The following is a 22,495-nucleotide window of genomic DNA, read 5'->3' as shown; positions in this document are numbered from 1 at the left end:
GAACAAGATAGAAAGCCCAGAGATAAACCCATGCACCTATGGTCAACTAATCTATGACAAAGGAGGCAAGGATATACAAAGGAGAAAAGACAGTCTCTTCAATAAGTGGTGCTGGGAAAACTGGACAGCTACATGTAAAAGAATGAAATTAGAACACTCCCTAACACCATACACAAAAATAAGCACAAAATGGATTAGAGACCTAAATGTAGCACCGGACACTATAAAACTCTTAGAGGAAAACATAGGAAGAACACTCTTTGACATAAATCACAGCAAGATCTTTTTTGATCCACCTCCTAGAGTAATGGAAATAAAACAAAAATAAACAACTGGGACCTAATGAAACTTCAAAGCTTTTGCACAGCAAAGGAAACCATAAACAAGATGAAAAGATAACCCTTAGAATGGGAGAAAATATTTGCAAACGAATCAACGGACAAAGGATTAATCTTCAAAATATATAAACAGCTCATTCAGCTCAATATTAAGAAAACAAACAACCCAATCCGAAAATAGCAGAAGACCTAAATAGACATTTCTCCAAAGAAGACATAAGATGCCTAAGAGGAAATGAAAAGATGCTCAACATCACTAATTATTAGAGAAATGCAAATCAAAACTACAGTGAGGTATCACCTCACACCAGTTAGAATGGGCATCATCAGATAATCTACAAACAACAAATGCTGAGAGGATGTGTGGAGAAAAGGGAACCTCTGCACTGTTGGTGGTAATGTAAATTGATACAGCCACTACGGAGACCAGTATGGAGGTTCCTTAAAAAACTAAAAATGGAATTACCATATGATCCAGCAATCCCACTACTGGGCATATACCCAGAGAAAACCTAATTTCAAAAAGACACATGCACCCCAATGTTCATTGCAGCACTATTTACAATAGTTAGGTCATGGAAGCAACCTAAATGCCCATTGACAGACGAAGGGATAAAGAAGATGTGGTACATATATACAATGGAATATTACTCAGCCATAAAAAGGAACGAAATTGGGTCATTTGTTGAGACGTGGATAAAGAAGATTTGGTACATATATACAATGGAATATTACTCAGCCATAAAAAGGAACAAAATTGGGTCATTTGTAGGGATGTGCATGGACCTAGAGACTATCATACAGATGTGAATAAGTCAGAAGGAGAAAAACAAATATGTATATTAACGCATATATGTGAAACCTAGAAAATGGTACAGATGAACCGATTTGCAGGGCAGAAATTGAGACACAGATGTAGAGAACAAACATATGGACACCAAGGGGGGTAAAGCCACGGGGGGGGGTGTGGATGTTGGTGTGATGAATTGGGCGATTGGGATTGACATGTATACACTGATGTATATAAAACTGATGACTAATAAGAACAAAAAAAAAAAAAGAAGAAGAAGACTGATCACTTATTTGGAATCATTTCTCATTTAATGATTTATTTCCACTCTTTTGGATCACTTAAATGGAGATTTTACACTCTAGCCTAGCAAATTATACTTTTAAGCTGTTCATAATCACTCTATTCTGCTTTTTAATATCTTTTGATGAAACAAAGAGCCACACATGTAACTGTTATCAATAAGATATATGTTATCTTTTATTTCAATGAAATATATGTTATTTGATGGGAGGTACTTAGAAAAACAAATTTTATGTTCTTAGAAGAATGATTCTATAATTTAAGGACAGATGTTAAGTACAATAGACAAATTCAGTGCTCACATTCCTTACTGGCCTTATAATGTAAATGAAGTAAAATTTTAGAGGAAGTATGAGAATCTACTTGTCTCCAAATATCTCAAGATACCTAGAGGTAATTGAAATACAAACATTTAAAATGCATGATCCCTTATTAACATGTAAATGCTCCTGATGCAGATGTTATTGAACTGAGGTCAGCTGTCCACATGTTAGTATTGACACATTCATCTCATTCTTTCATTCATCTCACCTAGTAGGTAATTAACTATAAATCATTACCAAAGACAAAATGATAGTCTCTGGGCAGATCCTCAACTTCCATATGAACACTTCGCTAAAACAGAGCCACTCGAGATCATGCCATGCTAATGGGGCTTCAAGTGGGATTTCCTTTCCCATCTTCCTTTTCAAAACAATCTTTCTCCCATTTTAGGCACACCACCCACCCAGCCTGAATCTATGGGGTGCTAAACTAAAGGAAAAAATCAAGATATAGGTATTAGCAAAGCCTCTGATAATCAAGGCACCGTAACTCACAGGAGGGCTTTGTCTTTGTTTCCATTGTATTTCTATTAAATGATGAATGATGGTAGAAATGACCTTTGTTGAGATGTTGTGAATTGAAATATATTATACAGTGGGATGTTTGGTATCAAAATTACCTTTTTCATTTCCTTAATACTCTCAAAGATTTCATTGTTCTTAATAGGAGTCCTGTGATACCCAGGCAAAGTGAATGAGTGTTAGTAAAGAATATTGAAGACAGTGATGCCTTATTTTAATTAGGCTACAGATTCATAACAAGGCTCAATTCCTTCCTCCCTTCCTCCCTTCCTTCCTTCCTTCCTTCCTTCCTTCCTTCCTTCCTTCCTTCCTTCCTTCCCTTTCTTCCTGATGGAATATCAAATATTTATTAAAAAAAAGTCTGAGAACTAAGAATCACAAAGAATGGCACCCTCTGTTTTCACTATTAATAATGAGAAAGAATTTGATGCATACTCTCATTGACTGAATGTCTTATTTGCATATTCTGCATGATTTTAAGGATGGTGAAAATTTTGTATTTATGTCTCATGAATCTACATGATGTCTTCAAGCAAATGTACCATATATTCAAGTAAGACCATGTTTTATATTTTCTTGAACATATATTAAATTGCATACAAAAATATTTTCTTTAATGTGTCAAATACTATTAAAAGTAATTTTAAATTGCTTAAGTAATTAAAAGATTACTTCATAATGTAAATTTATATTCACTGTTGTTTCTTGGGTACAAGTCTTCCTCTGCCTGTCATTTGTCAGTTATTTCTCTGCTCATTAAGTCATTCCTACCTTTTACTTATTAGAATTATATTAACTGGAATATATTGTGGATTACACTCTAAATAGTGTCCTTCTTTACAACTGCACTTTAATTGTTTTTGTAAGTTCCACAATTACTGGTGGTCCAATATCTTCTCTTCTCTTGGCTCCTAATTTCCACAAAGTATCGATAAATTAAACTGTACTCTTAAAAGCAGGATATCAGCTTTTATCTTGGTATACAACAGAATGACTTCTGAAAACATTACCAAGAAGCTCTAGAAACAGCTTCATTTTATTAGGATTAATTTCTCTCTCTCAGATGCTAATACTCTATTCTAATTCTGTCAAATGCATATGTGCAAATGCAATTGTTTTTGACCAAGATTATTAATGCGTGTCTATATTGATTTTCAAATGTCTTTCTGTTTCTCTGTCATGACATTTATTGTACTTCAAAACTATCTAGAAAATGCAAATTTGACACAGATAGTCCTCGTTAACTGCCAACGTAAATGTGCCATAAGCTCCAAATTTATGAGTTTAAAAGAACCATAGTTTCATCCAATTATAGTTTCATAAACAAAGTTTCTTTGAATGATAGAGGACCATGTATAACAAATATTTAATAAGTTACAATAAAGCTTTTTGTCTACTTGGAAAGCAAGAAAGTCAGTTAAGTCTAAAAAATTCTTTGGCAGGTTCTTTCAGCAAAATGTTCATATGGAAGTTGAGGATCTGCCCAGAGACTTCATTTTGTCTTTGACAATGAATTATAGTTAATTACCTACTAGGTGAGATGAAAGGATGAGATGAACATGTCAATACTAACATGTGGACAGCTGACCTCAGTTCAATAATATCTGCACCAGGAGCATTTACATGTTAATAAGGGATCATGCATTTTAAATAATTGCATTTCAATTATTTCCAAATCTTTGCTTTCAAGAAAGATGAAGGAAAAATCTAGAAAATTGTCAGCTGAGGGTTCTTAAAATAATTTCTGATGCTAAATTAATTTTGTGATTTTTTTTTTTGCTCAAAACTTGAAGCTATACCAAAAACTGCTTAATTATCTACCCTCAACTTGTTTGGGCAACAAGTGCCCTCCCAGACAATGGTAGCCATGAAGAGCTTAGACCTCACAAGACACCACTCCTGACACCCTTTTGGGGAGATGCTGGAGAGGCCAATATGCTCTGCTTGGAGAAAGGAAGCATTTCTTTCGCACCCACTGAAACATCTTCCTAAACTGGGCCTGCCCTTCCATTCCCATTCCAGGCAAGTTCAATAATAGTGGCACAAATGGCAGAGAGAGGTTGTTTTCCTCTAAGCCCTTCCCTACTGTGTCCCTAATTTGGGTTGTCATGTTGTGTCCCATCCTTTACCATTACCTAGTAGTTTGAATGTCTTACCTAATAATCCCTCGACAGTAATGTGGCCTTATTTGTGTCCTAATGGGAAATTCATCTCACTTCTCATCAACAAGCTTCTCCATGGATATGCTTTTGTATGGTCCATGAACTGAGTGGTTTTTATACTGCTTTCTTCAAATTTTCTTAATTCTACTTGTGCTCTTTTTCTGTTTCTTTTCTGTTTTTGTTTTGTTTTATTGTAGTATAGTTGACTAACAATATTATATTAATTTCAGGTGTACAACATAGTGATGTGATATTTTTATAGATTATACTCCAGATAAAGTTATTACAAAAATATTGGCTATATTTCCTGTGCTGTATATTGCATCCATACATGAAGGGAATTATGCTTAGTGAAATAAGTCAGACAGAAAAAGACAAATACTGTGTGTTTTCACTTATACGTGGAATCTAAAAAATTAAACAAGCAAATACATGTAACAAAAAAGAAATGGACTCACAGATACAGAGAACAAAATAGTGGTTACCAGTGGGGAGAGGGTTGGGGGGAGGAGCAAGATGGGGGAAGGAGATTAAGAGGTACAAATTACTAGGTATAAAATAAGTTACTTGTGCTCATTTGTGTGTGTGTGTGTGTGTGTGTGTGCGTGTACTTAGTTTGATACAATTTTATAACACGTATAGGTATATGTATCAACCACCACAGTAATGACACAGAAGAGTCTCATTACCCCAATGCTTTTCACAGCCACACACACCTGCCTCCCATCTCTCCACTCCTTACTTGGGAAACCACTACACTGTTCTCATTTCTATTTTTTCTTTTCACAAATGTTATATAAATGGAACATACAATATGTAACTTTTGGGGATTGATTTTTTTCACTCAGCATAATTCCCTTGAGACTCCTCCAAGTTGTTATTTGTATCAAGAGTACGCTCTTTTTATCGTTGAAGTTCTTCCATGGTATGAATGTACTGCATTTTGTTTAACCACCCATCCACTGAGGAATATACGAGTTGTTTATATTTTTTGACTATTATGATTAAAGCTACTCTGAACATTTGAGTACAGGTTTTTGTATGAATGTAAGTTTTGTATTTCTCTGGGATAAATGCACCAAATGTAACTGCTGGGTTGTATGATAATTATATGTTCAGTTTTATAAGAAATGGCTAAAGTATTTTCCAGAATGGCTATACCATTTTACATTCCCTCCAGCAAACAGCATTTTCTGCTATTACTACTTTTCCTTTTAGCCAGTCTAAAGGGTGTATAGTGATAGCTCATGGTGGCTTTAATCTGCATCTCCTTGATAGTTATTGATGTTGATTATCTTTCCATGTGCTTGTTTGTCATGTCTATATTCTCTTTACTGAAATGTCTGCTCATGTCTTTTTCCCATTTTGAAATTTGATTTTTTGTTTCTTTTTTGACTGTTGAGTTTTGAGAGTTCATTATATATTCTAGACACAACTCCTTTGGCAGACATAAGGTTTGCACATATTTCATCTCAGCTTATAATTTATCTTTTCATACTCTTAAGAGGATCTTTCACAGAGAAAAAATTTTGAATTTGATGAGGTACAATTTATCAAGCTTTCCTTTTATGGTACATGCTTTTGGTATCAAGTCTAAGTAATATTTGCCTAACCTTAAATCTTGAAGATTTACTCCTATGCTTTTTTCCTAAAAGTTTACATTTTTACATTTTATGTGTAAGTCTATAATTCATTTTGAGTCAATTTTCTATAAGGTATGAGGTTTAGTTTGAATTTGTGTTTGCTTTATTATTTTTTTTTCACCTATGGATGTCCAATTTTTCCACATCATTTATACCATGAGAGATATTGATCTGCAGGGTTTATTTTTTTTTGATACTGTGATCATCTAAGTATCTTTGTAAGACTGACTTTATAAAATGAGTTGATAAATGTTCATTCCTCTTCTAATTTCTAGAAGAGATCACATAAAATTGGTGTTGATTCTTTAAAAGTTTGGTAGAATTCTCCAGTGACACCATTTGGGCCTGGAGATTTCTTTTAGTGGAGTTTTTAAATCATGAGTTCAATTTCTTTAATGGTTATAGGACTATTCACATTATCTATTTAATGTTGGTTGGGTTTCAAAGTTTGTGATTTTTCAAGGAATTGGTCCATCTCTTATAAGGTGTTAAATTTATGAGTACAAAGCTTTTTGTAATATGAATTTAATATCCTGTTAATGGTTGGAGGGTCTGTAGTGACATACCCCTTTATTCCTATTCCCTTCCTCCCCTTCTCCCCCAATCAGTCTTGTTAGAGGTTTATCAACTTTATTGATCTTTTTGAAGAAAAATCTTTTTGTTTTATTGATTTTTCTGTTTTACTTTTTAAAAGTTAGTTGATTTCTCTTCTTATCTTTATTCTTTCTGCTTTTTTAAAAAAAATTATTTTGCTGTTATTTTTCTATTTTTTGAGGAAGGCACTTTGATTATTAATTTGAGATATTTTCTCTCTTTAATATAGGCATTTAGTGCTATACATTTCTCTCTTGGGACTGATTTACCTGTATTCTGAATATTTTGACATGTTATGTTTTCATTTTCATTTCATTGTATGTATTTTTATATTTCTTTTGAGACTTCTCTTTAACCCATAGATGACTTAAGAGCATGATATTTAATTTCCAAGTGTTTGGAAATTTTTCTCTTGTCTTTCTGTTATCAACTTCTAGGTTTACTCCGTTATGTTCAGAGAACATATTTTGTGTAATTTCAATTTTTAAAAAAATTTTGAGGTTTGTTTTATGGCCCAGGGTATAGTTTATCTTGGTGAACATACTATACTCATTTGGATAAAAGTGTGTATTCAGCAGTTGTTGGGTGATATATAGTGAATTAGATCCTGCTGCTTGATTATATTGTTCAGATCTTCCACATCCTTGTTGATTTTCTGTGTAGTAGTTGTATGAATTACTATGTTGACCTGAAATAAATAGACTGCCAAATATTTCTCCAGCAAATATTGGTTTATTCAGAACCAGTAGAGAATTGCAATTTGGGGTTTGCAACCATGGAAAGCCATGTGCAAGTCCCTGCAGGTCAAGGGAAGGAGACCATTCTTATAGAGAGGAAAAGGAAGTTGGGAGGGCTGTAATAAAGAGTCCATAGCATTTCATTGGCTGAGTCCTTGCCAGGAAAGAAGAGGAGTCTTTCTTCTTCCTATTGGGCTTGGCTATCATGGTAGGGCATAAGAGCTCCCCCATCTGGTGTCCCAACTATATTTAATTGAGGTTTCTGTTTATTAAATTTTTACAGCAGAGAGGTGAATGTTGAAGTCCCTAGTGTGGACTTTATTTCTCCTTTCATCTTTGTCAGAATATGCTTCATGTATTTTGAAGCTTAATTTTTTGGTGCATACACACTTAGAATTGTTGTATCTTCCTGGTGGATTGATTCTTTAATCATTACCTGATGTTCCTCTTTTTGTCTCTACTAAATTTCTTTGCTGGAGTCACCTTTATCAGATTTTAATATTAATAAAACAATTCCTGCTTTTTTATGAATAATGCTTATATGGTATATCTTTTTCTCTATTTTACATGAGTCTATGTTGTTGAATTTGAAGTCGGTTTCTTGTAAACAGCATTTGGTTGGGTTGTGTCTGTATCTTTGTTTTTAAATCTGTACTACTAATCTCTGCCTTTGAATTGACCTCTTTAGACTTTCTACATTTAAAGTAATTATTGCTTTGTTAGGGCTTTAGTCTGCCATTTTATTATTTGTTTTTCTGTTTGTTTCCTCTGTTTCTTGTTCTTCTAGCTATCTTTTCTTGCCTTCCCACTGGTTAATTGAACATTTTTTAGGACTCAATCTTAAGTGGTTTACAGTGTTTTTGTGTTGTTTCTCTTTCTGTAGTTTTCTAAGTGCTAAGGATATTAAAATATGCATATGTGACTTGTGAACAGCCTATAGATATCAACATTTTTCCACTTTGAGTAAAGTGTGGGACTTACTTGCATTTATGTCCCTTTAAGAGTATGTCTCCTAGTGACGAATTCTTTTAGTTTTCCTTCACATAAAAGTGTCTGTATTCCCCCATGATTTCCGAAGTATAGTTTCCCTGGACATAGACTTTGCATCTGACAGTTCTTTTCTTTCACCGCTTGAAAAATGTGCCAATTCCTTCTAACTTCTGTGGTTTCAGATGAGAAATTTTCTGTCATTTGGATTGTTTTTTTTCCCATAGGTAATACATCGTTTCTCTCCGAATGCTCTCACGACTTTTTCTTTGTCTTTATTGTTCAGAAGGTTAATCATAATGTGTTTTGATGTGGGTTTCTTTGAGTTTGCTTAGATTCTTGAGTCAATCGATCTATGTCTTTCACCAAATCTGGGAAGTTTTCTGAATATTTCTTCAAATACTCTTTCTGCTCCACTCTGTTTCTCCTCCCCTTTTAGGATATCCAGTATTGGATCTTTTTGTCTTTTCTGCGCAGGTCCTTGAGGGTCTGTTCATTTTTTCCCCAGTCTTTTTTTTTTTTTAATCTCTGTTGTTCAGTTTAGGTAACTTCTATTGATCTGTATTCAAGTTCATCAATTCTATGCTCTGTCATCTCAACTCGACTATTTAGCACATCCAGCAAGTTTTAAAATTTCTGTATTTTTTCATATAATTTCCATTTGATATTTTTATTATAACCTATTTCTTTCATGTGATTTTGGTTTTTTTCATTTGTTTCAAGATAATTTATAATTGTGTATTGAAGCATTCTTATGATGGCTGTTTTAAAATTCTTGTCAGATGATTCTAACATTTTTGTCATCCTGATGGCAGCATCATGTGATTATGTTTCGCCATTCAAATTGTGATTTTCCAACAGGTGATTTTCTACTGTATCCTGGACATTTAAACTATTATGTCAGAAAACGCTATATTAAATATAAATATTTTATTTTAGCAGGCAACTCTTTTTAGGTTCAACATGCAGATCCTGGACTACTTTTGTGGGCTCTGGTACCAATGGCAAATTTATTTCAGAACTGTTACTATGGTTAATTTGGTCCGCTTGGTGTATCTGGTGCAAATGAGACTCCCATTGGTCACTGCTTAGGAAATTGAAGGATTTTTCCAGGCTATCTGCATCTTGGTGGAGTAGGGAGTGTCTGGTCCATTGGGAGGAAGAGGCTTCCTGGTCCAGGACATCTATTATGCTAAGGTTCCTGCTTCATGGTGCTACCTGGTCACTGGATGTCTTTAGGTGCAGGAGGTGAGTCTCAGGTCTTGTAGGGACAAAGGGCTTCCTGAGTTGGCCTCTTATTGTGTCTGAATCCCCTTTGCAGGCACTCCTAGCTGCCTGTTATCTCTTAGTTGTAAGGAGATTCTCAGGTCCAGAGGAGAGACAGAGTGTTTCCTAAATCAGGGTGATTACTGTGGTGAGATTTCCCCTTGATGAGCTGCCAGGCATCTCTGGGTAGGGGAGGAGAATCCCAGTCCTGGTGAGAAGGATAGTGCTTCCCCTGGGCGCTTGTTGTCAGTGGGGTCCTCTTGCTAGTGCTGCTGGGCTTACCTCCTAAATAGTGTGGAGGAATGAATCTACAGGAGCCAACCTTCTTTCCTAGGTTAGGTGTGAGGAAACATGGGGTCTGGGTTGTCTTCTGCTGGGGTGGAAATTTGTAAGAGGCAATGGAACTGTGTTTTTCCTCCCGTGCCTATCCAGGTTGCCTTCCTCTGTCTACCTTCCAAGGTTCTCTTTTGGTTGCATATTGAATTATTTCCAAGGTTTTAAATTTCACTGAGTGAGGAGAAGCAGAGAGAAACAAGCCTATACTATCTTCTATGGACCTAATTTATACTGTAGACAAAATGCCTAAAAATACAAAGGTTCTCTGCTAAACAAATTTTCCTCAGGAGATGAGTGGTTGACAGGACCATATAAATTTCCAAATTATTTATTGAGAATTGCTCACAGCAAATAAACTGAGGTTCTAGTTGTTGAAAAACACACTACTCTTTGAGAATCTGCTTTTAAGCAAGAATTGATCTGCAACTAGAAGAGAACTGACACATATTAGGTCTCAATATGTAATTGTTGAATGAATGAAATAATGGATGAAAATTAAAGACTCTCTCCCCTAACATCATGATGATGCAGATGGCCAAGTAAGGGCTAGATATTTTGAAATGAATATGACATATATTTTTGCTGGATTTGCCTGGTGATTTATTTTCCTGATTCTAGACATGGACGATCCCCCTAAAAATCTAAAATTAACACAGAAAGAAGAAAATCTGAATGTGTGATTGTACTAAGGACAAGAAAGTTCTTGAAAAATGAATGAAGAAGAGTAGATCCAGAGACGCCCAGAGTTCATGAAGAAGAGATGGAGGAACATCTGTCGTTTGGAGGATTGGTCCAGGACAGGGGCATGAATTGAACCATAACATTAATTACCAGTAACTCCAGGGTGACTTGAATAAGAGATTTTAGTTAAGGTTCCCTTAGCAATTGGAGCTTCCAGTGTTCTGGTAATGCAGGGAGGCAGACAGAGGACAGTGTTCAGACTGATCGCCCCTTCCCAAGAGAGTACCCTGGAGGAAGACAAGAGTGTACTATTAAACACCAAGCTTCCATGCTTCTCTCTGTGGACCCATCTGAGGGCCGGAGCCCTGAGGACATCTTTGAGAAGTCACTGCTCTAGCTCCTCATTGACCCTCCTCTATAAGGCACTATTTTGCCTCTTTACACCCTGACTCGCTTTTCCTCCACCTGACAAACAGACCAGTCACAGCCCTTCCCAGAGTGGGCACCTGTGACAACCACCTTACAAATCCCTTGCTACTTAAGAGACAGCTGGGTCATCTAGGGCACGCACTGCCCCATCCCATGGACCTGGTTTTGGATCCTGACAGCAGAACTTAGCCAGAAGCTTAGTCTCTCTGCATTCCACTGCTGATGAGCCCCAGCAAGAGAAATTAGTGTGGAATGGCACTGGCCTCTGTCTACAGACTTCAAACACTCACAACAGATGAGGCCTGGTGTTGGTTAAGGGCCATTTGCAACAGTGGCTCTGTGTTTCCACTGTGCTTTTTTATGTTTCACATTACCCATTCTGCTCTGCCTCCCTCACACAGGCCCTGGAGACGGACTCTGCAGGCAGACACCGTCTGCAGTCCCTCAGTGGGAGATGGAGGCCTGCCTTCACTTACACATGTGTCATATTTTGTATGTGAGGAGACTACAAGCAAACCCTCACTGTCAGATATTGGGCTGTTTTTTCTGCCGTGGATGGTACTGGGCAGAGCTGAGCCCAGCACTTTCCATCCTGCCCCCTTCTGACCAATAGCACATTTGGTGAATCTATAGTCTTTCCCTGGGAAACAGAGGAATTAGTTGTGCAAAAAGCTACAGTTCCATTCAGGAATCTCACCTTTGAGTAGGACGAAACCAGAAACATATCTCTCAGAGGACAGCCACATTTCAGAGGCAAAATACCACATTCTGGGTTACTGTCTCCCTTATAGCCCCAAGAAGATAGACAGCTGCCCATAGGTCTCCCCCAAGAAGGGGGCTAGACTGAGTCCATGAGCTGAGTTGCCCAAGGATCCTCATCAGAAGTTTGGAGAAAGATTGAGGTCATTGAAAGGACTTTCCCTACACTGGCTTCTCCACAACCTAATTTGTACCATTTTCTAGAATCTTATCTTTAAGAGACCTTATTGAACTGCAAGTCCCCCAAGAAGAGATAATTTGGGGAATTATTTCTTTCTTTTTTTTTTTTTTTTTACATTTCTTTTCTGATCCTATTTTTTTTAAGCATCCTTAATATTGGAGTATAATTGCTTTACAATAGTGTGTTAGTTTCTGCTGTATAACAAAGTAAATCAGCTATACATATATCCCCATATCTCCTCCCTCTTGCATCTCCCTCCCATCCTCCCTATCCCACCCCTCTAGGTAGACACAAAGCACCAAGCTGATCTCCCTGTGCTATGTGGCTGCTTCCCACTAGCTATCTATTTTACATTTGGTAGTGTATATATGTCCATGTCACTCCCTCACTTCGTCCCAGCTTACCCTTCCCCCTCCCCATGTCCTCAAGTCCATTCTCTACCTCTGCGTCTTTATTCCTGTCCTGCCCCTAGGTTCATCAGAACCTTTTTTTTTTAGATTCCATATATATGTGTTAGCATATGGTATTTGTTTTTCTCTTTCTGACTTACTTCACCTTGTATGACAGTCTCTATGTCAATCCACCTCACTACAAATAAGTCAATTTCATTTCTTTTTTATGGCTGAGTAATATTCTATTGTATATATGTGCTACATCTTCTTTATCCATTCATCTGTCAATGGACATTTAGGTTGCTTCCATGTCTTGGGTATTGTAAATAGAGCTGCAATGAACATTGTGGTACACGACTCTTTTTGAATTATGGTTTTCTCAGGGTATATGCCCAGTAGTGGGATTTCTGGGTCGTATGGTAGTTCTATTTTTAGTTTTTTAAAGAACCTCCATACTGTTCTCCATAAGAAAGATACTCTTGGGTTAGGAGGGATTGTGGGGAGAGGGAGAAGGAGAAGGTAGCTACAGCATAAATATGGTTCATTTTGCTGAAAAAATAAATATTTCTCAAATTTTTTTCTACTTTGAAATTTTTGTTTAAAAATCATAATAATATGGAGTCAAATGCAAAACTTCTTTGCAATTTCAGTGACAAAATAGGGTACTTCAAATACTTTTAGACTTTACTTTAGGCTGCCCTGAGCTATGTCCACCTGATTACAAATCACTATGCCCTGTCACAGGGCCCATAAGGGGGACATCAAGGAAGCATCTTATCTGTGCCTCTTGAGGGATAATCAGTTCAGAGATGGGGTCCTCTGTGGGGCTGTTGGGAATTGAAGGGAGGAAAGGGGACCTCACAGGAGATGGGAATCTTGTCTTAGTAAAGCATTAGGCAAATCATGAGGAAAGGCTTACTAAAAGCTTGCTGCCTTAAGATTGGGTGTCTATCAATCTAGCTGAGGGGCTCACCCATGAATGGTTCTGTGTCTCTTCTTCTGCTATAAAAATCATAAAGACTCAATCATCAAACCAATCTTCCAACAAACCTGCCTTTTTAAAGGGATTTGGGGTATGAATGATGCATATCCATTATTGTAGAATTTCGTAGAGAATGTAAAATGTATTTTTAACTATATCTTGTGTTATCTTCTTTAACTTCAGAGGTAAGCAGGGCAGTAAAGCTATTTTTAGAAATGAGAAAACTGAGGTTAAAGGAACTAGAAAACCAGCCTAAGGGGACCTGGTGGGTAGAGCACAGCAGAGACCATCATCCCAGTTTCCTTGTGTTTTATACACTGCCTTTCTCCACTACACTGCATGGTCTCCAACTAAAAAGTGTACAGCAATGTACTTCCAAGCCATGTGGTTTAGTACTTCTTTCACTATTAAAGATGTAAATGTAGATTGGTTCTAAGAATGCAGTGAAGAGTTGAGAAATGCTGATATCTGCTTACTTAACATCTTGCATTATAAACCTGGAATTTAGCCAGCTTTGAAACCTAGATTTGCATCTAGTTCTAAGGTCTATGAAAAATTTTAAAGTTTCCGAAGTATCCTGTTTTGTCACCAAAGTTTGAAGTTTTCCGTTTGACTCCATAATATATCCTGTTTATTTTATATAAAATTTTCAAAATGAAAAAAAAATCTTTGAAGAGTATTGATTTTTTTTTCAGCAAAATATCTTATTGGGGGCATTTGTATGTGAGATAAGCAGCAATTTACATTTGGATAGAAGAGAGGAAGAAAAGCATAATGACTTACTCTCAGAAACAGTTGGAAACTACTTTTGGGAATGCTGTGTGCTGCCAGATTGGCTGTGTTGGGACAAGGGAGTGTCTTACATGCTGACACTGTCTAGGGGTAGTATATTTTTTCTTGCATCCTCTTTTGTGCTAACCATGTTTGGGATGCCTATCTCTACAGAGCACAGATCTTGGCACCTGCTCAGTGTTCCACCAACTTCTGGTCCTACTACAAACCCATGTGACAACTGAAGCATAAACAATAAAAATCGAGGACCTCAAAGCAATGTATCACGAGAATGTGGTTCAGAGCTCAAAGCTGCTGATTTCTAATCCAGTCCTGACTTCACTTGATTTTATGGCCCTCTGAGATTTAAAGCAAAGTGAGCAGACACACCTCCTAAACCCAAGACATGTTCTGCCCTCCGCATTGGTTTCTGAGGATTAGCCTCTAAATTAAGAAATACTTCTCCATTAGAAACAAACATTATAGGTGGAAAGAGTCCTTGATCTGAACACAGGTATGAGGCTCATTAAAGATTGTAGTCTTTCTGCCACTTATTTAAGTCTAAGTCAATCTATTTCTCTTTACATTTCTAAATCAGAGGCTGCATGATAGATTTTTTCATAAGGCTCCTTCTAACCAAAGAAACTTTCTCTGGTTCATTGGCATTGTAAATGTTTTTTTTGTTTGTTTCACTTAACATGCACTTATTTGAAAAACAAATCTTGCAATTTTTGCCATTGGGCTCACTGCCTATAAAATCATCTGTTTGGAGAGCCCCTCTCAGGGGTACCTTGCAAGTGCCAAAGCCTCAGCAGCTGTGGCAGTTACACACTGATGAATTTAGGGAATGGAATGGACTTCAGACCAAGATGACCAATGAGATATACTTTACAACTCAAGCTGAAGCTTATGTTAAAAATTAAAAGGACTTTATAGATGGCTTTCTTTTCCACCCTGAGTCTTCTAAATCAGGAAGACAGCTTGCAGCAGCCCATGCACTAGATATTTCTTGCATGGATGGGCTCCCTGAAAAACCAGAGGGCCAAGACATGTACCCCAGCTGGGTTTGGAACAACTGGGAGAGGGTTGCTAAGAGGGCTGCTGTGGAGGTCAGATTCCTGCAAATGAGGGTAGATGGCTTTTCCAAGTGGGTTTTAGCAGCCATCTGTGTCACCTGCATTTCCTAACTTCCTTGTGATTTGTATTCTCCTAAGGTGGCAGCTCTGACAAATGTAAAAGCTAATGAGATAATGTGGGTCTGGTTATCGTTCAAAATAGACAAAATACCAGCAAACATACCAGCAAACAATTCCCTTGTAGTGTAGACAATTTAGACTATAAGTCGATTAGGAAAGATCCTCTAACAAAACTGAAGGTGTGGTCCCATTGCAAATCAGGATCCCTGGTTTGTAGCAATTATGAGAGTGCTTCCCCACCTTACCAGCCTGGAGTTCTCATGCTATTACACAGTTACAGGACCTCTGGATTGTACATACACTGTTTCCCCATGATCTAGTCACAACTATAGCTAAAAGGGATATGACAAACAAACTTAAAGCATTTTGTTCTGAAAAGGGAAAGCAAAGAGCTTATGTCCTTTATTTCAAATATTTTAATCTTTTAAGTAATCTTAGTGAAAATAAATAATGTTACTGAGAAATAAAATAATTAATTTACAATGTGGCTTAAAAAACAAGCTCATCCTTAATGTTCTAATATTATCTTACCAAAATTATTTACAGTACTTTATAAACCACCATCCATCAGTGTGCAGAACAAGTGTGGCTGGTGTTACCAGAGCATGCAGTGTATTTGGAACATTCTTTGTACAACAGCTTTTCTGGTAAAGGTCAATAAGGGGAGCACGCTCCTTTCAACAGCACATCTCTTGAAGACCCTATGCAAGGTCTGTGAAGATTTGCATGTTTACTAGCAGCAGTAAAACAGAGAAAAATGGAAATATTAAAGAAGCTCTAGATGGCTAAGCTCCTAAGAACAAGCAAGTCTGGATCTTGGGCATACATTTCCTCAGAGAAAGACTTTGAAGTTTGTTTCAATCTGTGAAATTCTAGTAAAGGTCTAAATTTGCTCCTCAACATCTGGTGGAGATAATTGCAACAACAAATGGTATAGATATGTCCATTTGTTCATGTATTCATTCATTAATTTAAGACAGTTTTATTGAAAGCTCCTATGTATAAGAAAATGGTCTCAGCACTTCAAGGAGAAGAGAGGTAAGATAGTCCTTGCCCTCAAAGACCTTACTCTGAATTTTGGAGGGGAGGATTCATAAGTACATAATGGTAATATGTGGTACACTGAGGTAAACATCATAAGCTGTATCAGATTCAGAGATGTTTTATATGATGGCATATAAGACACTGATGAAAGAAAATGAAGATGACACAAACATTGATGGAAAGCTCATTAACTGGAAGAATTAATATTGTTAAAATGAGCATATTAAAAAAAAAAAATGAGCATATTACCCGAGGCAATCTACAGATTCGATGCAATCCCTGTCAATACCAAAGGATTTTTTCACAGAACTAGAACAGATAATTCTAAATTTGTATAGAAACACAGAAGACCCTGAATAGCCAAAACAATCTTGAGAAAGAAGAACATAACAGGAGGTATCATGTGCCCTGATTTCAAACTATACTACAAAACTTCAGTAATCAAAACAGTATGGTACTGACACAAATACAGACACATATATCAATGGAAAAGGATAGAAACCCCAGAAATGAACTCACACTTATATGGGCAATTAATCTACAACAAAGGAGGCAAGAATATACAACAGGGAAAAAACAGTTTCTTTAATAAATGGTGTTGGGAAAATTTGACAGCTACATGCAAGAGAATAAAACTGGGCTGCTTTCTCACATAATATACAAAAAAACCCTCAAAATGGATTAAAGACTTATATGTAAGACCTGAAACCATAACACCTCTAGAAGAAAACAGAGGCAGAACACACTTTGACATCAGTCTTAGCAAATTTTTTAGATATGTCTCTCCAGGCAAGGAAAACAAAAGCAAAAATAAACAAATCAAACTACATCAAACTAAAAAGCTCTTGCATAGTGAAGGAAACTATTAGCAAAATGAAAAGGTTGCCTACTGAATGGGAGAAGATATTTGCAAACAATATATATGATAAGGGGTTAATATCCAGAATATACAAAGAATCCATACAACTTAACATCAAAAAAGCAAACAACCCAATTAAAAAATGGGCAGAAGACCTGAATAGACACTTTTCCAAAGAAGACATACAGATAGCAACAAGCATATGAAAAGATGCTGAACATCATTAATCATTAGGGAAATGTAAATCAAAACCACAGTGAGATATCACCTCACACTTGTCAGAATGGCTATTATCAAAAAGACAACAAGTAAGTGTTGGTGAGGATGTAGAGAAGAGGGAACTCATGTGCTCTGTTGGTAGGAGTGTAAATTGGTGCAGTCACTCTGGAAAACAGTATGGAGATTCCTCAAAACTTAAAAATAGAACTATCATACAACACAACAATTCTACTCTGGGGTATTTATCTGAAGAAAATGCAAATATTAATTCAAAGAGATATATGCACTTCTATATTCACTGCAGCATTATTTACAATAGCCAATATATGGAAGCAACCTAAATGTCCATCAATAGGTGAATGGCTAAAGAAGATGGGGTATATATATATATATATATATATATATATATATATATATATATATATATACACACACATACCATGGAATGTTATTCAGCCATAACAGAATAAAATCTTACCATTTGGGAAAACATGGATGGACCTAGAGGGTATTATGCTAAGTGAAATAAATAAGACAGAGAAAAAGAAATACTGAATGATTTTGCTTATATGTGGAATCTAAAAAAACAAAACAAAAGAACAAATACAACCAAAGAAAAACAAAGTCATAGATAAAGAGAACAGAGGGATGGCAGGTAGGGGGAGGAGAGAAATAGGTGAAGAAGATTGTGAGGTATAAACTTTCAGTTACAAAATAAATGAGACACTGGTATGAAAGGTAAAGTGTGGGGAATATAGTCAATAATTATGTAATATCTTTGTACAGTGACAGGTGGTAACTAGATGTATTGTGGTGATCATTTTGAAATGTACAGAAATATCGAATCACTATGTTGTACACCAGGAACTAACATAGTGTCATAGGTCAATTATACTTTAAAAGCAAGCAAACAAGCAGACAACAAACTCGTAGAAAAAAAGATCAGATTTGTGGTGACCAGAGGTGGGGTATTAGGGGAGGGGGAATTGAATGAAGGTGGTCAAAAGGTATAAACTTTCAGTCACAAGATAAATAAGTACTAGTTATGTAATATACTATTACTATTAATATGATAAATATAACTAACATGCTGCAGGTCATGTATGAACGTTGTTAGGAGAGTAAATCCAAGAGTTCTCATCACAAGGAAAGTATTTTTTCTATTTATTTAATGTTGTATTTCTATGGGTGACGGATGTTCACTAAACCTGTTGTGATAATCATTTCATAATGTACTTATGTCAAATCATTATGCTGCACACCTTAAACTTATACAGTGCTGTATGTCAATTCTACATCACTAAAACTGGAAGAAAAAGAAGGCTGAAAAAGAAAAGATGGATTATGGCATATTTGGGGGACTGCACTAATATCAGTTTCTAAACTGATTGAAAAATACCTCCAAGTCAATGAAAAGTGCAGTCCTCATAGAATCATATAACCTGGAAGGGTATACTAGACAAAGACTAGTTTTCTTTTGAACAGATACTCAGTAATCTTCTTTGGTCCACTTAAAAGCCTTTAACAATTTTTTCCTGACCAAGTCTTACTGTCGTCTCTGACAAGAGAACAGGTCAATGGTTCAGTTATGCTTGGAGGTGGCTTCTTCTCCATGTTGGTGACCCATGTAGAATCTAATGAGGAACATCAGCCGTGACCCTGGGAGAATACATTCAAGTATGCGAATGAATGAATACAGACAAGTGCAAATGTAGCACAACCAATTGCACTGGGGGTGAGCTGAATCAGAGGATAAGTAGGGTTCCTTGTTTGAGTGACAACTCCAATCATGAGAAGCCAGGAATAGGGCTTCTCTTAACACAGAATTAACAAATGACTTTAAGAAACTGAAGAGAGTACTTGGAACATTATTGTGTTAATCAGTGGAAATGATAATCAGGAAGTAGAAGATGTGGTCCAGGGAAAGAAGAACAAATAAATTAAAGCAGGAAGCCATGCAGTCTCACATACTGCATTGTGCATTGCGGTAGGAGTTTGGGGAGAGATAATGGTGCACCACAATACTGAGAGCAATTTGTTCACATGTGGTGAATGGGAACAGAATCAAGGGGACTGATTGGCACAAAGGAGGAATCAACTGTGGGCACATGTGACAAACAGATTTCTGAGTCTGACATATAATCAGCTAAATATGGAACATGTTATTACATAATTACATTATTATTATACAACAGAACTGACAAAATGCTGTTATGGTTCATAAATAAGGATAGGACATGTAGGTGATAATAAACACCTCCATCTGTACAGCACTTTGTAAGTGAATGTTCTCATTAATAACCCTTAGATGTATATACTGTTATTTCTGTGTTTCAGTGGAAGAACTGAAGCTCAAACAGCTAATGGGTGGCAGAGGCATTACTTATTCAGCTTCTGATTTCCATTAAACCACAGCTGCTTCTTCTGTACCATGAGACAGTTCTCCTGTCACGCTGCCCTGGCCAAATCCTGCATAGAATTCTGTGTGGAACCAGAGGTCATGCAATAACTATCCAGGAGGCCAAACCATAGGAAAGCAAGACCCACCAATAATGTCCAAAAGATCTATGACTACATTCTTAAGAGACCAGAAAGCTGAGGGGAACAGAGCGGGTACCTTGTGGAGGAAATGCTGAATTTAAAGTAGTGACCAGAAGGATGTCCTGATGGAAGATGCAAAAATGAGAAAATAACAGCAAACTTCTTGGGAGGATTGACCATGCCAGGCATTGGCTATGTAAGTTACATTGGCTTTTCTCCTCTATTCTTACATGCCTACGAGGTAGGTACTGTCTCCATCTTTCAGACATGGAAACTGAGGCACAGAGATGTTTGAGGAGACCTTAAGGTCCCTACCTTGTAAATGGTAGGGCAGAGATTGAAACCCAGGTCTGTCAGATTCTAAATCTGCCACTATTTTCCACTCAGCCCTGTATACACATTGCTGTAAAAGTGATTATGGTTAATCAGGACTTTTCAGAAGTGTCTGAGAGAATTTGGAAAAAATTTATTTGGAGTAAAGTCAATAATTAGGCCCAAATCTTATCAGACAATATTGGTAGTTTGCATGAAGCGTACAATTAAAAACAGAAACAATCTATGATCTTAGGAGAATATTCAGAGTGTCCTAAAATTGCAGCTCTAGTTACCATGGGACATCAGGGTGACAATTGAGGAAGGAATGGTATAATTTAGTGGAAAGTGTATTATACCAGGTTTTGAAATAAATTGGACACTATTCTAGGTTAATAGCCATTAGATGAGTTATAAATAGATACTAATATGGATGCTGTTTAGTAAAACAAGAAAACAAAATCATTACTATTTACAATAAACTATGTTGCACAAAACCTATGAAAGCTTATGGAATGCAACCCATTTTAAAACAGCTGTTGCCTTTAGATGGCATTAAAATTAAACACAAAGAAGATCTTAAGGATTTCCCAAACGCTGTCTTCGAACATTACACTCGCCCTCAATTATCATTCATTGAGCCAGTGGCATCTGACCTGGGGAGGTATTACCATTTTCCCCCAGATTGCCTCAGATGAAAATCTAATATAATTTTAAAAAAACTGAAGTCCAGGAAAACCACGATGTCAAATAGCCCAGGCTGTCAGAGATTGCTTCCATTTTCTTTTACTTCTTCAGTTGGATCCTTGTCCCAGCTGGCCCTCCAGGCTTGTTCAGACCTCTCATCTGTCCACCTCTCTATCAACACTGACTTTGAGTTCAGCTCTTCCTCCTCAGATCTGCATAATACCATTTTGGGGACCAGGGCTCCCAGATGTACTCCACTGAAATACCAGACCCCCAGCTAGCACTGTGGGGTGAGTTTTCTATAATAGCCCACCCTCCATGGCACATGGTTAAACAAAACACAATGTCATCAGAGGAAAAACTTGCATCTGGATTAGTTTATGGAAGCCCAGTAGTAATACCAAGGATAATGAGAACTTAATTGACTAAGAGGGCTCACTAAAGCAACTAATGAGGCTGCCCGACCTAGAATTCCTGTACCTTCACAGCCAAAGGGGTGATTATTTTCCTGGCAATTTTTGAATAGCCCTTTTGTTTTTACCTTCGATCGTCAAAGTTTTAGAAATATTGAGGTCTAAACTCATAAAGCATAGCCATGAAATGGAGACATTTAAAAATTATATTAAAATAATATTGATATGACCTATTTTCATAATTTCACTAGACCAAAAGTTAAAATGTCAGTCCAATGCAGCTGAAGGCATGAAGCCACCCTGGTGACAGATGGCCTACAGTTCCCAGTCAAAAAAGTCCCCCTCACTGGCCCTGATCTTGGGCAAAAGCTTTCCTCCCATGGTGGACCTTTGCCAGGGTAATTATGCTCCAGTCAGTATTAGTTGGGAAACCCATTTGTTTCAAGAATCTGGCTCTTTCTGGAGGCAAGCGGGTTGGTCAGAGGATCTCCCATTCTTCTTCATTTTTCTGTGAGTGATTCTCTGCTTTTCTTCAGGGTAGTTCTTGCTTTTTCTCCAGCACTCTCTGCTTCCCCTAATGACTGATCAACGTTCTGGCATTTTGCCTTCTGAATTTTGAGATCTTGTCATGGCTCAAAGCAGCGGTAACTATTTTTATTTCATTTTCAAAATCGTTTCTGAGGGCAATGGGATGGTTTTAATTTGACTGATCCACATCATTATTTTTTCCCGTTAGATTTTTTTTTTTTATATTGCCTTGTTTGGCAAAATTCCTGATTTACCCTTGGCTAATTCCAAGAACAGGCAAAGAGATGTTTACAGGTATCCTTAATCTCAAAGTTGATAATATATAACATAGTTATTAAACTTGTTTTGCTGCCAAAGGCAAACTGAATGAGGATGTTTGTTCCCATGAAGATAACTCTGTATTTCTAGTCTTTTCTAAATCTTACCTGGATCTGTAGGACACTAGCACATTAAAGAAAATCTTTAACAGTGACTCAAGATCTCCAGCCCCCAAATCATCC

This window comes from Balaenoptera musculus, chromosome 1 (genome assembly GCF_009873245.2).
Source record: "Balaenoptera musculus isolate JJ_BM4_2016_0621 chromosome 1, mBalMus1.pri.v3, whole genome shotgun sequence".
Classification (NCBI taxonomy): domain Eukaryota; kingdom Metazoa; phylum Chordata; class Mammalia; order Artiodactyla; family Balaenopteridae; genus Balaenoptera; species Balaenoptera musculus.
The sequence above is the reverse complement of the archived record's forward strand: the minus strand, read 5'-3'. Positions refer to the sequence as shown.